The following is a 15,290-nucleotide window of genomic DNA, read 5'->3' as shown; positions in this document are numbered from 1 at the left end:
ATCTACTAGTATATATGTGGGCCACCTCTTCTCTATCAATAGGTGATCCACATACATACTAAATGTGTTGAGATTTAATTTCAAAGCCGCAAAGCATGGGCATGATTACCATTTCAACTTTTCAAGAGAAAACAAAGGATTCTAGTTGTTAAGTATCTGGCCCAAAGTCATGCAACTTAAGAAAAATATTGTTAGCAAAAATAATCAGCCAAGAAACCTGTAGTACTCAGGCCATTTCATTCGTCAGAACATTATTACAAAGTGCAGCTCTCTGAAAGTCATTATGTTTGTCTGCTATTTACTATTTTCTACCAATCGAATAGGTGACATCAGAAGCTGCCAGGATGGCCTTGTTAGTTTTCAATAGGTGAGCCTGTGGTCATTCCCCAGGATATTTCAGACTGGAGGTTGGAAATATTAGAGTCCCTCATATTTTATTTATTGGTAAGTCCTTCACCCAACTGTCCCTCTCCCTATGATCCCCAAACTGCTAGAAGATGGCCCAGAGGAAATGGGCTTATCTCACTCTTTTTGTGGAAGAGTTTTCTCCTGTCTTTGGATGTTTTTCTTTTCTAGTCATCAGGAAATTTACTTTCGTGAAGAACTGAAAAAAGGACTATGTGAACTTGTGTGGAGAAGCTGTTCATGGCAAGGGATGTAGCATTTTGCTGAATAAATGGCTGAAAAAAAGTGAGGGAAACATAAGATATAAGAAATAGCCTCTCTTCTGGATATAATGATGTATCTTGGTGGAGGGAGGCCATGGGAGCTAAGTTTCTCTGTGAGATGCAGGCAGTTATTATTCCAGAGCACCTGCTCTGCTCTTTAGCACAGCTGCTTCCAGTGCAGAGATTCAGCTTCACATTCCTTTGGCAAAGAGAGAGGCATTGCAAGCTATTTGGTTCTCAATATCTGGAAGAAAACAAACTCTTAATAATGTGGCGATTCAAAGAATCTAGTAATTAATTCATGGAGATATGGTTAGATCACAAGGAGTATTACCAGAAATAATAGTCACATTGCTACTGCCACACCACTATAACTTATGAAAATATACTATGTACTTGAGCCTGTGGAACTTATGAAAGTATACTGCATGCCAGAGCCTGTGCTAAGAGGTTATCTATTTCCTCATTCATGCATTACAGTAACCACAAAGGTAAATAATACTGCCATATTGTGTCACTGATGAAGCTATGGAGGTTCAAGAGGGTCAAGTTTGATAGGGTGGTAAGTAGGAGGTCTGAGATTTGAACTCAGGTCTGTCTGCTTACACTAAAATGTCAGACTCTGGAGAAATCTAGTAAGGGCTTTGTTATTATTATTTCACTTACACAGGTGAGCAAACTGAGCTTCAAGGAGATTGACTATCTTTTCAATCAGGGATGTAGGTTGTTGAAGTCATTTTAACTCAGATTTGACTCCCAAATTTGCCTTTTAAAAGTTGCATAACCTTGGACATTTCTTTAATGTCCCAAAGTCGGCTTTTGAAACCTGTGTGCTTGGCTTAGTAACTCAGTCGTGTCTGACTGTTTGTGGCCTTATGGACTGTAGACCTCCAGGCTCCTCTATCCATGGGGATTCTCCAGTCATGAATACTGGAGTGGGCTGCCATGCCTAACTTACAGTTTCTAGAAAACGGGGGAAAAATAATACCTACTTATGGGGTCATTGAGATCATTTGAATGACATAATGTATGTAAACTCTTTAAGACAGGCTCTGCTTGGCTCCTACGTAGAAAGCTCGATAAAATTTTCACTTTCTGTTTCTCAGTGCATTCACACATCCAAACACATGTAGTAAAAAAGGGTTTGATAGTGGCTGTATGAAGTAGGTGAAGGGCTCAGAAAGAGTGCTGTCATGGTGGCAGTATAATTCCCAATTTCCCTGGGAATTGACACTGTGTAAGAAGAGGTGGCAAGAATACACGGAAGAACTGTACAAAACAGATCTTCACGACCCAGATAATCATGATGGTGTGATCAGTCACCTAGAGCCAGACATCCTGGAATGTGAAGTCAAGTGGGCCTTAGAAAGCATCACTATGAACAAAGCTAGTGGAGGTGATGGAATTCCAGTTGAGCTATTTCAAATCCTGAAAGGTGATGCTGTGAAAGTGCTGAACTCAATATGCCAGCAAATTTGGAAAATTGAGCAGTGGCCACAGAACTGAAAAAGGTCAGTTTTCATTCCAATCCCAAAGAAAGGCAATGCCAAAGAATGCTCAAACTACAGCACAATTGCACTCATCTCACATGCTAGTAAAGTAATGCTCAAAATTCTCCAAGCCAGGCTTCAACAATACATGAACTATGAACTTCCTGATGTTCAAGCTGGTTTTAGAAAAGGCAGAGGAACAAGAGATCAAATTGCCAACATCCACTGGATCATGGAAAAGCAAGAGAGTTCCAGAAAAACATCTATTTTTGCTTTATTGACTATGCCAAAGCCTTTGACTGTGTGGATCACAATAAACAGTGGAAAATTCTGAAAGAGATGGGAATACCAGACCACCTGACTTGTCTCTTGAGAAACCTATATGCAGGTCAGGAAGCACCAGTTAGAACTGGACATGGGATAACAGACTGGTTCCAAATAGGAAAAGGAGTACGTCAAGGCTGTATATTGTCACCCTGCTTATTTAACTTATATGCAGAGATGCAGAGTACATCATGAGAAACGCTGGACTGGATGAAGCACAAGCTGGAATCCAGATTGCCGGGAGAAATATCAATAACCTCAGATATGCAGATGACACCACCCTTATAGTAGAAAGTGAAGAGGAACTAAAAAGCCTCTTGATGAAAGTGAAAGAGGAGAGTGAAAAAGTTGGCTTAAAGCTCAACATTCAGAAAACAAAGATCATGGCATCTGGTCCCATCACTTCCTGGGAAATAGATGGGGAAACAGTGGAAACAGAGTCAGACTTTATTTTTGGGGGCTCCAAAATCACTGCAGATGGTGACTGCAGCCATGAAATTAAAAGACGCTTACTCTTTGGAAGGAAAGTTATGACCAACCTAGATAGCATATTGAAAAGCAGAGGCATTATTTTGCCAACAAAGGTCCGTCTAGTCAAGGCTATGGTTTTTCCAGTGGTCATGTATAGATGTGAGATTTGGTCTGTGAAGAAAGCTGAGTGCAAAAGAGTTGATGCTTTTGTACTGTGGTGTTGGAGAAGACTCTTGAGAGTCCCTTGGACTGCAAGGAGATCCAACCAGTCCATTCTAAAGGAGATCAGCCCTGGGGTTTCTTTGGAAGGACTGATGCTGAAGCTGAAACTCCAGTACTTTGGCCACCTCATGCTAAGAGTTGCCTCATTGGAAAAGACTCTGATGCTGGGAGGGATTGAGGGCAGGAGTAGAAGGGGACGACAGAGGTTGAGATGGCTGGATGACATCACTGACTCGATGGATGTGAGTCTGAGTGAACTCCGGGAGCTGGTGATGGACAGGGAGGCCTGGCGTGCTGTGATTTATGGGGTTGCAAAGAGTCGGACACGACTTAGTGACTGAACTGAACTGATTGATATTTATCTCATCATCCATCCAGCATGGTCATGGGTAGCAGCAGGGGCTAAATAAATCCATGGCAAATGGAGTAGGGGCTTCTCTAGTGGCTCAGTGGTAGACTCTACCTGCCAGGAGACATGAATTTGATCCCTGGGTTGGGAAGATTCCCTGGAGAAGGAAATAGAAACCCACTCTAGTATTCTTGCTAGTGAAAGATCCCAAGGACAGAGGAACCTGGTGGGCTACAGTCCTTGGGATTGTAAAAGAGTAGGACACGATTTAGCAACTAAATAATAACCACAACAGGAGTAGAGTGGAGATCAAAACCAAAGCTGAATTTAAATAGAATAAAGCCTGGAGTGGTTAAACCCTTACCTGAAGGCACTACAGATTTTCCTGCAGAGGTCACATTGAGGGACATGATCAAATTTTTGTCTAGGGTAGTATCTGGAGAAAAAGAGACTGAAGACTTCTTAATACTATTTCTAGCCTTTAAAGTACAGATTTTTCCTAAAAGGAGGGGAGAGCTAACTGACTTTTGGAATGCGTACCAAGTGCCATGTCCTCTGCATCTATCTACCCTATCTCATTTTATCCCAGTTCTTGCATAACAAACCACCCATTGTGGATCTTAAAATGATGATGTTTATTTTGTTCGGAAATTTGAGGGGGACTGGGCACAGCAGGCACAGGATTTCTAATTAGGCTAGAGTTGGAGGCTGGCTCTGGGGTCATAAAAAAGCTTCTTCAGTTATATATATGGCATCTTAGTTGCAAAGTTCAGATAACTGGGGGCTATTCTTTCTCTCTCCTCTCTTCCTTCCTTCCCTTCCAAGTAGACTTTCCACACAACAGCCTCAGGGTAAACTGAATTGCATGGCAGATGAACACTTGCAGAGTCAGTGGACCAGCAGCAGTAACAACATGAAATTTTCCTATTCTAGCCTCAAATCATGCAACATCACTTCTGCCACATTCTGTTAATAAAAGGAGTCATAAAAGCCACTCAGATTTCAGGGACTCCATCTTTGATGGGAAGAGTTACATAGTTTACAGATATGTTTTAAAAGGAACAAGAAGCCACCGCCTTTACAAAGTTATTTACATTTTTCCCAAATACAAAATGTACTCAGTATCTCCTAGGATCCCTGCGAAGTGTCATGTGTTGTGGCATCAGACTCAGGGTCAAGGTCGAGTATCTCTTCATCTAAAACACTTTCATGAATGATAGGTGAACTTCTCAAGCATGGTTTTCTGAATTCTTGAGTATGGCTTTTCAAGAAACAGTCCTCAATCTGAAGCCTTCTGAATGAAAGAAACAAGCTACCTGGAAATGTTTTGTCTTATTTTGCTTTTACATTCATGTGCTTTGTACTTAAGCCTCCACAACTTAAAAAAAAAAAAAAAGTGTCCTCAACAATATATGTGGTTTATCCCAAAGGTTCCTTTACTCACATATCGGTACTTGGGTGGGGGCTGAAATCCTCAGGTGTTGGAATAGCTGAATCTTGAGTCTGTCTCCCTCCCTTCTTCTGTGTTATCTCTATATGGTACTTCCACATGACAGCCTCAGGTAGACTGACTTCTTAAATACATGATGCTACATTCTTGTAATGGATCATTGTACAGCTGTCAGAAATTGTGCTTTTAGAGTCTTAATTAAATATGAAAATGCCTGGTACATAAAATATATGGAATAAATCAAGGTATAGATTATGTATAAAGGATCATTCCATGAGGGTACTAGACAGAAATATATAAAAGGGTAATGGTCATCTCTAGGGTGTCTTCTGGACTATTTAAAATGTATTTCTATTAATTTTCTGTATTTCCACATTTTCTACAAAACACTTTTTATTAATATTCAGGAAATATATGAAAATAGTATAAGGCTTATCGATACTAAGGAACTTCCCCAAGATTCAAGTTGCCCTGAGTTTTCAAATTGAAGATTAAGCCCTGGTCTCTCTTAATTCCCAACCTTATAACTCTCCCATCGATGCTATGCTTTCTCCCTATAGGAAGAACTGAGATCATGTCTGCCTTAGCTAATAGCACTTACTCTATATATATTTGTTCAAGTATTCAAGCCGGTCTTGTCCAATCACACTTATTCAGCAGTACATAGAGAAGGCATGGTGAATAAAGTGTCGGTGCCTTAGGGTGAATATTCATGTTGTATGTCTCTTGGCCTTTAGAAAGCACAGGATCCACTGTCCATCAGATGTTACCTATGTGAACTGAATGTGTACATTTAGCTCATCTCTTAACTGAGCTCCCAGAACTCCCTTCTCTGTGACAGCTTCTTCAGTAGCTGCCAGCTGCCTCCTACATTACTGCTTTCTCCGTTGCAATGTTTTCTTTCTTTTTTGTCTTGCTCGACCCTCAGCCTCATCACAGTCTCGACACATCAGCCTCAAACATCCATCTCTAAATGGAACCAGCCTTCATATGATCCTACATCTTGGTACCAATTAATTCTCTTCCTTTTCTGGTAGTTTTAAACAACTCAGTTTTGCAAGGTCATAATTCAGGTTAAAAGTTAATCAGGATTCAACCTAGAAATTAAATTTTAGCAAGTTTTTCTTAAAATGGTCAACTATTGGACTTCTGTTAACAGCTTATCAGGTGCTAATAAATTTGGCAAGGGGGAAGTTTTCCACTAGTTTAATTGACTAAAGATGGAGATTAAATTGTGTCATCTATTCAGGCTATCATTTCACCCTCATTAATTTTTTTTTTTAATTGAAATGTCCTGGGGCTCAAAGAAACTTGTTAAGAAAATAAGACATCTATAGAAGTCAAGACCAGGGTCAGCAAGATATTTTTAAGTATCTTTCTCTCCTTGGAGCATGTTCTCTTCCTTCTTTGAGCTTTATGTCCTCCTTTCTCTTGGGAAAATGCTAATTTAACTATAGTCATATCAGTCCTAGCCTTCGCCCTGTTTCTGGAGGCTCCTACAGTTGAGGTCCAGGAGAACAAAGGATAGGCCAGTTTGCTAATGAGAATATGTTTCTCTGAGTCACAACTGATTTTCATGAACACAAACACACGGGATGATCATATTGTGTACTTTTCTATATAGCACTTTACATTTGTCTGCAGGAATAATTATACTTTCTCTTATTTTTCATCCATAGACTGTCATGAAATGAGGTTTGCAAGTATCATCATCTCCATTTTATACACAAGGAAACTGAGGCTTGGAGGAATTAGAGATACTCTACTTTTCACACCTTTCTCCTGGAAATCATTTTGCACACTGGTGCCCAAATGATGTTTCTGTACTACAAATCTATGTTACCCCTCTCCTTTAAAACCTCCCGCTGCCAATGGGCAAAACTATAGACTCGGAGAAGCTTTAAACAGTCAGAAATAACAAGACCGGGAGCTGACTGTGGCTCGGATCATGAACTCCTTATTGCCAACTTCAGACTGAAATTGAAGAAAGTGGAGAAAACCACTAGACCATTCAGGTATGACCTAAATTAAATCCCTTATGATTATGCAGTGGAAGTGAGAAATAGATTTAAGGGACTAGATCTGATAGAGTGCCTGATGAACTATGGATGGAGGTTCATGACATTGCACAGGAGACAGGATTCAAGACCATCCCCAAGAAAAAGAAATGCAAAATAGCACAATGGCTGTCTGAGGAGGCCTTACAAATAGCTGTGAAAGAAGGGAAGTGAAAAGCAAAGGAGAAAAGGAAAGATGCTGGATGTCATCGTCAACTCAATGGGCATGGGTTTGGGTGGACTCCGGTAGTTGGTGATGGACAAGGAGGCCTGGTGTGTTGTGGTTCATGGGGTCGCAATGAGTCGGACACGACTGATCAACTGAACTGAACTGAACTGATGATATTTTTGATATTTTTCTTGATTGTTTGTAGCCTTCTTAAATGTAATCCCATACTACTGAATACTGGCATCTCTAGTCAAAATTATTTGCTAGTAATGACCAATCTATGGAACCTTTACTGTAACCTACACACTTAATAAATGATTTATATGTCATTATTTTTTATAAATATGTGAGACAGACAGGATTATGATCAGTTCAGTTCAGTCACTCAGTTGTATCCGATTCTTTGTGACCCCATGAATTGCAGCACACTAGGCCTCCCTGTCCATCACGAACTCCCAGAGTTCACTCAGACTCACGTCCATCGAGTCAGTGATGCCATTCAGCCATCTCATCCTCTGTCGTCCCCTTCTCCTCCTGTCCCCAATCCCTCCCAGCATCAGAGTCTTTTCCAATGAGTCAACTCTTCACATGAAGTGGCCAAAGTACCGGAGTTTCAGCTTTAGCATCAGTCCTTCCAAAGAAATCCCAGGGCAGATCTCCTTCAGAATGGACTGGTTGGATCTCCTTGCAGTCCAAGGGACTCTCAAGAGTCTTCTCCAACACCACAGTTCAAAAGCATCAATTCTTTGGCGCTCAGCCTTCTTCACAGTCCAACTCTCACATCCATACATGACCACATGATCACCACCTTGCAAATATATTCATTCATCTTACAAATATTTGTAATAAGTCCTATGTGTCAGACTGTACTAGAGAGTAGAAATACAATAATCTAATGGGTAAAGCACATTATGTAATTTTTATTATAACTGGGTTAATTAAATGTTTTACCTGAGTTTATTTTAAAATAGGGATCTTTACTGTATTTAAGACGCTATTTTTCAAAACATTCAAACTTAGGGCAAAATATTTTTTTCCCTTTGTGATTAGTATAAAAAAGGAGATGATTGACTCAAAACCCATAAAAGTCTTCCTAATTCTAGAGATGTGGAAAACTCAGCCTTCATCATAGGACAGGGATCAACTTGTTTGGGCTAAACTGCATTGATTCCCTATATAAGTCCTAGTTTGAGAAGCTGGCATTTGTGTGTGACAAGGAAAGCAATCAAAAGACAAAAAAATACAGCCCCAGTTTGTAGCACATCATATTATCTTTGCAAGTGCCCTCAGGAAATGGATGCCTTGCTGTTCACTCCACTCATTTCCTTCCCTCACTCCAGTCTCACCTGATTTCCTGCTGGGTCTCACATAGTCACTTTCAGTCTTTGGAGATGACAAGCTAGGCCAAAATCTGATATTTATCTTCTTGATCAATATGGTCAGGTGTCAAAAAGAAATGTGAAAGGAACTACGATTATGGATCTTGTACTAAGTACTTACTATGTTGTAAGCATATATGTGCAACTAGATCACCTAAACCATGTTGACAGGGTGGAAAGGTGGGTATACATTGTCCTTTTAAGGTCTGGAGATTTGGAGTTAGAATACTTGGGTTGGAATCCTGGTTCTGCCACTTCACATAATCACCTTATTTGATTCTCCAAATAAACTGTTACTCCAGTTTTCCAGGTGAAGAAAGTGACATTAAGAAAGTTTATATAGTTGGTCAAATTTGCACAGTCTTCTAGAGTTAATGGTGGCATTGAACCTCTGTCTGAGTGTAAAGCCTAGCTTCTCAGTTGTGGCACCGAACAGAGGATGTGATGATCAGTCCTTTATCATTATGATCTCAGTACATAAAATGGTCTCTCCTGGATAAAATTATAAGGCTGATCACCCAAAACTCTTCCTAGTAAGCTCAACTGAGAATTACAAAGTTCCCAATAAGGGAGTTTAATAACTTACTGAACATTGAGATTTTATAATTTCAATTTCTTAAAGACATTAAAAAATAATTAGCTCTCATGTTGCCAACTCTTTCATTTATGAATATTATAAACTTATTTATTCTGATTTTTCTACAAGCAGCTAATATTCTAATGCAATTTTCTAATAATTTTAACTTAACATAAAAACATTGTTGTTGTCTTTGCTATTACCTCCAGAATCTCCCAGCATTTCTACTTTCACCGATATTTCGTATCCTTCAAAAGCTCTACTTGCTTGCTGTACAAAGCGGAATGTGCCCTGTGCCCCTAGATCTTCTTATATAGTACAATTTAGTTTCTCCAACAAACCAGGTTTTAACAATGTATTTATTAAGTTATTAATCACACCTCAGTGAGAACTTGGCTATGCTTCCAACTTTTACACCAATGTGAAAGTTCAATTCATTTTCAAATTATTGAATGCTGTACTCTGTTCCTTAAAATTAGATACTAGTTAATATTCTTCTACTTGCTCATTTATTTGGAATCTTCCTTTTTATTTATACCTCTGGAGGCATGTGTTTTTCATTAATGATTCTGAAACAAAGCAGTAGAGTTACCACTTTATTGACTGGGGGATTTTTGCAGAACGCCTGTGGCCATAATATGTCTCTGGTCGATGAAACTGTGTTAAATAAATTGAACTGAAACTGAACTGAAATTGTGTCAAAATTTATAATAGTTTAACACTTCTTTTTGGCAAAGGTGCAACATCATAGAGGTATTAATATTATTAACTTGATGGTAATTTAAAACTGCTATAGCCTTCTTCAGATGAAGATGCACTTTGATTTTAATAATTTTCTGAACTGAGATAAATAAATCCTTTAAAGTTTCTTTCAAAACTAGAGATTTGATACAATTTGAGGAACAACATGGGCTCAATAAAGGAAGAAATGGTAGGGAACTAACAGAAGCAGAAGATATTAATAAGAGGTGGCAAGAATACACAGAAGAATGATACAAAAAAGATCTTCATGAAAGATAATCACAATGGTGTGATCACTCACCTAGAGCCAGACATCCTGGAATGTGAAGTCAAGTGGGCCTTAGAAGCATCACTATGAACAAAGCTAGTAGAGGTGATGGAATTCCAGTTGAGCTATTTCAAATCCTGAAAGATGATGCTGTGAACGTGCTGCACTCAATATGTCAGCAAATTTGGAAAACTTAGCAGTGGCCACAAGACTAGAAAAGGTCAGTTTTCATTCCAATGCCAAAGAAGGCAATGCCAAAGAATGCTCAAACTACTGCACAATTGCCCTCATCTCACACGCTAGTAAAGTAATGCTCAAAATTCTCCAAGCCAGGCTTCAGCAATACGTGAACCATGAATGTCCTGATGTTCAAGCTGGTTTTAGAAAAGGCAGAGGAACCAGAGTTCAAATTGCCATCATCTGCTGGATCATGGAAAAAGCAAGAGAGTTCCAGAAAAACATCTACTTCTGCTTTATTGACTATGCCAAATCCTTTGAATGTGTGGATCACAATAAACTGTGGAAAATTCTGAAAGAGATAGGAATACCAGACCACCTGATCTGCCTCTTGAGAAATCTGTATGCAGGTCCGGAAGTAACAGTTAGAACTGGACATGGAACAACAGACTGGTTCCAAATAGGAAAAGGAGTGTGTCAAGGCTGTATATTGTCACCCTGCTTATTTAACATATGCAGAATACATCATGAGAAACGCTGGACTGGATGAAGCACAAGCTGGAATCAAGAGTGCTGGGAGAAATATCAACAACCTCAGATATGCAGGTGATACCACCCTTGTGGCAGAAAGTGAATAACTAAAGGGCCTCTTGATGAAAGTGAAAGAGGAGAGTGAAAAAGTTGGCTTAAAGCTCAACATTCAGAAAATCTAGATCATGGCATCCAGTCCCACCACTTCATGGCAAATAGATGGGGAAACAGTGGCTAACTTTATTTTTCTGAGCTCCAAAATCTCTGAAGATGGTGATTGCAGCCATGAAATTAAAAGACACTTACTCCTTGGAAAGAAAGTTATGACCAACCTAGACAGCATATTAAAAAGCAGAGACATCACTTTGTCAACAAAGGTCCATCTAGTCAAGGCTATGGTTTTTCCAGTGGTCATGTATGGATGTGAGATTTGGACTATAAAGAAAACTGAGCGCCGAAGAATTGATGCTTTTGAACTGTGGTGTTGGAGAAGACTCTTGAGAGTCCCTTGGACTGCAAGGAGATCCAACCAGTCCATCCTAAAGGAGATCAGTCCTGGGTGTTCATTGGAAGGGCTGATGCTAAAGCTGAAATTCCAGTAGTTTAGCCACTTGATGTGAAGAGCTGACTCATTTGAAAAGACCCTAATGCTGGGAAAGATTGAAGGCAGAAGGAAAAGTGGATGACAGAGGATGAGATGGTTGGGTGGCATCACCAACTCAATGGACATGGGTTTGGGTTGACTCCGGGAGTTGGTGATGGACAGAGAGGCTTGGTGTGCTGTGGTTCGTGGGGTCGCAAAGGGTCAGACATGATTGAGCAACTGAACTCAACTGAGGAACAAGAAAATGGACATATCTGTTGGGAGTGTGTAATTGCCTTGGTTCTGTCTTGCCACAGCAAAGAGTTGAAACAGCAGACTAGTGTTACAGATCCGTTAAAGCTCAGTTTTATTTGTCAAGCAAAGGATAGTACACCCTCGAGGCATGAGGGCAGGTTGACCCCAGAGGAGAAGCCTCAATCAGTCTTGGCTTATTCCTTTTATATATTTGTCTCCTCCCCCACCTTGAGCCTGCCCTATGCAAATTGGGCTAGTCAAGAATGGGGCATATTTGTTTCACCTAAAGTTCTCATTCCAGTCTGTGTATTCTTTTATTCTGTTTTCACTGACTTTCCCCTTTCTTTGTCTTTAAGCCACCATTTTGAACTCCTTTTTCCTATTCTAACTACCTAACATATCTTTTTAAGACATTGGATAAAATTTTAGCAGTTGTAACTTTTTTAGAAGAAAAAGTTAAATGCTTTATGTGCCAATGACTTGTTTTATTTCATCTTTTTATCACTGCCAATCACTGGTATTTTAGTCCCATTTTATAGCTAAGATAAGGTTGGGAGTGGTTAAAAAAGTGACCACCCAAGGTAGATTAAGAGAAGAACTGCAGGCATCAAAGCCCACGTGTGCAAAGACTTAAGCTAGAAACGAGCTGGCTGAAAGTTGGAAAGAGGCAAAAAGTGGTCGGAGCAGAGGCCTGTGAGATAGACCAGGCTAGTAATATGGATAATTTTCTAGGAAATGTTGAGTATTTATAGCTTCAGGCATTACATTTTGGAAACTTCACTCTTGGTGCCAAAAACTCAGCCTCTATGCACTGGTGTCAGATCGAATCTCAGAGAGAGTTTTGGACAAGTAGGAAATAAAAACTTTATTGCTTTGCTAGGCACAGGGGAATACAATGAGCTCATATCCTTCAAAATTCTGTATCCCAACCTGGGGAGGGGAGATTTGTTGAGTTTAATAGCAGTGGTTCAAGGGTGGGGTTGTTCTTGATTAGGATCAGAGTTATATAAGCCCAGCATATACCATTAAGCTGGCCACTGGTGGTCTCCTGATGAGTTTATCTCTGGAATAAAGAATGCTTCATCAAGCAGTTAACATCTTCCATTTGTTGGGGGCTTACTTCTCAGAAGAGTTCGAAGATATTGTTATGTACATCCATTGAGGTACAACCAGGATCCTGTCCCAAGGCTGGACTATTGTATCTTGACCTGCTCCTCACTTGTCTCTGCATCACCTCCCTTCCCTGATTAGCAACTCTTTGAATCTGCTCTTTGGAACTGAGGGAAAGTCATGGAGACTGAAGCCTATGCCCTACAAACATGAAATGGGTGACACAGAAAGACTCTGTGCCTAGAAGCCCTGTAAGGTCCTACTCAGCTTCACTCTTACCACTGTATAATAGAAATATTGGAGGGTGCAAGTGCCAGAGCCTATTTAGAAGGTTCTTGGAGTCATTAAAGCAACATGGTGGTAGGGCGGACTTGGGAATTTTTAGTATAAGTGGAGAATACTTGGCTGCAGAGGGATTTGGGGGATAAAATGATAGAACTAATTTATAGTCATAAGGAGATGGTAGGAAATGTTTGTGAAGAATGTATTGAGCATAATTCCCAGGTACAGGATTGCAATACTGTCAACATTGGTTGAGATTTATAACAGCAAGAAAGAACCAAATTTTCAGCAAAAGATTATCAGTTTATTTTAGGGCATAATATTTTGACTGCCTTTGAGACATTCAGAATAAATAGTTGGATGTACAGCCTTGGAGTTTAGAGAAGTTGTTTGGATGGAGATGTAAGTGAGAGAAGAATAGTAAAGAACATGTATTATTTGTTGGAAGATTCTCAAACTCTGCTCAAGCTCAATTGTTGCAGAAACCAGTACTTGAGAAACCAAGCAACATACTTGGAGAGTTGGAGAACTCAGGTTTATTATGCCGGCAGGCCCAGAGGAGTTAACATTCCAAGCTCTGAACCCTGAACAAAGGGATTACTGAGTTTCTATAAACAGACTATAGTGGGCAGCACTAGCTGTTAATAGGCTGGTTTAAATTAAGGGGTTTCATGCATGTGGGAACAGCAGTGAAGAAGGCTAGGGGGAAGCTTTACCTGGACAGGCATGATTAAGCAGGTTTGCAGGGGCTGGGTGATTGCAAAGAGCAGGACAAGGTGAATGAGATATACTCCAGTTCCTAGTAAGTTCCTGCTTTCTGAGATGACGTGACCTACGTGATCTCGACTTCACAAGGGGCAAGCCGAGTTACAGATGCAGAAGGAGAAGGAGGTTATGTAAAATTTTAATTTTTCTTCTTCATTCTCCCCTCTTAAGGCTTCTATCACTCATTGTAGAAAGCATCATCTCATGTTTTTGGTATGACATTTAGAGCTCCCCATCATTTAAGGTGTTATATTGAACTATTATAATTTGTAACTTTATGGATTCAATTCGAGAGGTTATGAACTGGGTAATTGCATTGAGAATACAAGGGTCAAAAAGAGCACCACAAAGAGTACGAAGAGAGGGCCTGTTAAGGGAGAAGTCATGATGCCTAGATCCAGATATTGTTCTAATTACCCTAGGAACTAGCTAGTTTCTCTCTCCTTTTTATGATTTGTTCCCTTAGCTGTTGGGCCATGTCCCTGACTATTCCTGATTGGTTTACACAAAAGCAACATTTTTCATTCAAGAAGAGGCAGAGTCCTGCCTTTTCAGCTGTCAGTAGGTCTAGCCCTCTCCTATTCTGTAAAACCACCTCAGCCAGGGAGTTTAGTTGGTCCTGTAAGGCCACTAAAGATTTGGCCACTCTTTCAATGTCATCTGTGAAGTCTTTAGATAGTGTATGGTAAAAGGTGATTGATGAAGCAATTCCTCCTATTCCCATACCTATCCCAGCCATGATTCCCAGACCAACTAGTAGAGGTGTAAACTGGATGGCTCTTTTTGACCACATATGTGCTGCCAGAGGTATGGTGAGAGTCTGGTTGTTAGGGACAATATTCATCTGGGGAGTGAGGAAAGCTTAGGTGCAGATACCCATCTAATTGATTGGTAGACATAAGTAAGCATCTGTCCCACAAAGGCCTTAATGGGGGTGGCACCATCTGTTACAGCAAGGGACACCCAAAGGCTGCAAAGCAGCCTGCACATAACAGATAAATGAACATTAGCAAAAGGTTTTCTCCCCATCTTTGGGTTGGCACAGCTATAACAACTGAGCCTATCATGAAGGGGGGTCAGCTATACTGTGGAGCAATTTAGTTAATACTGAGAATTGATCATAAAAGACATCTAATAAGAATGAGGCTTCCCACTACAGTGAGATAACAGACAGCTAACTGCAGATTCTGACCCAAATTCCAGTCCTGGGGTGCGACTGGAGCTAGTCCTGTAGTGAAGAGCACAGCAATAATACCAATCAGGGATAGAGGTCAGGGTTGACAATGAAAATCCATTGATATTTTGATAGCCAGATCCTCAAGCTTCAGCCTTGTGTTGACTAGCCTGCTGCCAGAGTGTGGCTGGAGTAAGGCTGAAGAATCCTCAAGCTTCTGCTCAGTGTTGACTAGTCAGCTTCCAGAG

This window comes from Ovis aries, chromosome 22 (assembly GCF_016772045.2).
Source record: "Ovis aries strain OAR_USU_Benz2616 breed Rambouillet chromosome 22, ARS-UI_Ramb_v3.0, whole genome shotgun sequence".
Lineage (NCBI taxonomy): Eukaryota > Metazoa > Chordata > Mammalia > Artiodactyla > Bovidae > Ovis > Ovis aries.
Note: the sequence above shows the minus strand (reverse complement) of the source record.